Here is a 2,761-nt window from a genome sequence, read left to right as displayed (position 1 = left end):
TGTTTGTGTGTGAGTGTGTGTGTGTGTGTGTGAGTGTGTGTGTGTGTAGGGATTCTGGTGTTGTCAGTGTGTGCTAATCTGCTGATTAACATTAGCATCAGCTCGTTAGAGGTCATTCTGTGCGTGTGTGTGTTTGTGTGTGTGTGTGAGTGTGTGTTTGTGGTTCATTGTGTTCAGAGTTTATGGTCTCTCTTAAGATTCAGAGTAACGATCTGCCAAAGCAGCAGCGGACAAACGATTCATCCTTTACAGCGGCTGTATTTCAGCCTCCTGTGTGTGTGTGTGTGTGTGTGTGTGCGCGTGTGTGTATCCATGCACAAGGGTGTGAATGTGTGTCAAATAAATGCGCAGCTGAGCGTTTGTGAGTGTCTTTGCACCACGGCCATCAGCAGTCACATTTACCACCTGCTGTGCATTCTGGGAGTTTTTAGTCATTTATGGACTTTCTGTTTCATTAGGAAGGCAGACAGACAGACAGATGCGCACACACACACACACACACACACACACACGCACGCACACACAGAGTCCTGCCCTCCACTCACCATTGGCTGTGAGAGACAGAAGCAGCTGTCAATCAAGACGTCCTCCAGAAGCTCCTGATCTACAGAAACAAGATAAAAAACACGTTCAAACGAGTCCAGATACACAAGACAAATAAGACACACTGAATGCAACAAGGAAACAGGCCCGATATAATTCTAGATCACAGGTAAATATTAAGAAATTGCACAAGAGGAAATATCCAAACTTCAAACCACTGAGACAATTAATTCAACCGCTTTATTTTAGATTAGTGAAGACTAAAGGTCCTTGCACACTGAGACCGAAGTTTTCGCACGTTAAAAAATACATACGACCTCACGCTGTGTCAATTAGGTTTACACACTGCTTCCGAAACTTTCGTCCGTCATAAAAAAATTCGAATCAGGTTCAATTTTCTGTTTTCGCATCCGTAGCAAGCATTTTGATAGGAAAGGATGACGAATATGAAAAAAACGCATACGAAAATTTCTGACTCCGTGTGCAAGGACCTTTACTGTAAAAATGTACTTTTGATTACACAAAAAAGTATCTTGTGATTTATATATTAAATATATTTATATTATTAATATTTATTTAAAACATTCAAAATAATTCTATAATAAATTCAAATAAGATAAAACAGTTAAAAATAGAATGTGAAAACTAAAAAAACTATAGGAAAATATAAAACTAAAACTATTAAAAAACATTTTCAGTAACTGAAAGCTTGAAATAAAATAAATGTCTAATAAAAATGACAAAGCAATTTAAAATAAAAACAAAACTGAAAACATTAAAATAAAAGCTAATTCAAAATATTAAACATTATAACTACATAAATAATACTAAAAGCCACACAAGGAATAGAGGGGCCAAAAACACACCATAAACAGTAGTTCATATGACTAATGAGCTATATACCAAGCCTTCTGAAGCCGTACTGTATATCTGTGTGAGGAAAAGACACACATTTAGATTGAGATCATCTGTTTACTTGATGAAAAAATACTTTTTTGACGCCATCAATCACCATCTGACTTCTTTTAATATTCATTCTGCCGAAGATTAAAGCAATAAAGAAAATAATACAGAAGCAGAACAACTTGAGAGTGAAAAATACTGCTTTAAACATAAAACATCTCCCACATTCACTGAACCTCTGAACTGAATCAATCTGATGAATTCATAATTCAGCAAAAAATATAATTGTGTACCTTAAACAGATCAAAGGCAAAGGACGCACAAATACCTTTTATAGCTCATTTTCCCAGAGCGAGTAAAAATAGAGAACCTAATTCATTTTTATTTCATTTCTCTGGAGAATAGCACTTGAATTAATATCATAAAGCAGGCATCTGTCTCCCCGAGTGCAGAGAGAGAGAGCCACGAGCTTTCCTTAACGCTTGCATGCGAGTAAAAGGGAAATCAGTCATGTGGGATTTGCGTGTGGCTGTTTTTAGTGGCTGCTGATCTTCCGCAGGTACAGCGGCAGCGTCTGAAGGACTCTTGCAGGAATTATGTGTGTGAGAGTGAAGATAAGGCTCTTATCGTGATTGACAGCTGTGATCTTAATCTCCGCCCATCAGCCGTTTCCATGACAACCACAAACATCCCATTCATCCGGCCTGACAGAGGCCCGTCACTGTGTGTGGGCAAGAAATATCAGCAAATATGATCATAAATTCAGAGAAGAATCTCTCTCACACACATTAGAGAGTGTTAATATATGAGGAAATCTCTCTTCCTCGAACGTGATTCATGAGCCAGTCATTAACCTTCTGATCTGTGACTCATTAAGCCATTAATTGTTCAAACATTTAAAATCTACAACACAGACTGAAGACAGGAGAAGTAATGACGTCCAGTGGAGCGCACCAGCTGTTAATACAGCTGTTAATAAAGCAGTCAGCACTGCATATGGGCGTGGCCACAGCACAGCTCTTATCCAATCAGAGCAGAGAGGCGGTCCATGGAATATTTACAGAAAAAAATTAATAAATATTGTAAAGTCAATTATTAGATTAAAATAAATAATAAATAAACATTGAATAAAAAAATCTAATAAATACATAATTAGATTAAGATAAGTAAATAAATGAGTAATTAAACAAATAAATGATAAATAATTACAAAATAGGTTAAAGGGATAGTTCACCCAAAGATGAAAATTTGATGTTTATCTGCTTACCCCCAGGGCATCCAAGATGTAGGTGACTTTGTTTCTTCAGTAGAACAC

The sequence above is a fragment of the Sinocyclocheilus anshuiensis genome, unplaced genomic scaffold, assembly GCF_001515605.1.
Source record: "Sinocyclocheilus anshuiensis isolate Anshui unplaced genomic scaffold, SAMN03320099.WGS_v1.1 scaffold1654, whole genome shotgun sequence".
In the NCBI taxonomy this organism is placed as follows: Eukaryota; Metazoa; Chordata; class Actinopteri; order Cypriniformes; family Cyprinidae; genus Sinocyclocheilus; species Sinocyclocheilus anshuiensis.
This window is presented reverse-complemented; position numbering follows the sequence as displayed.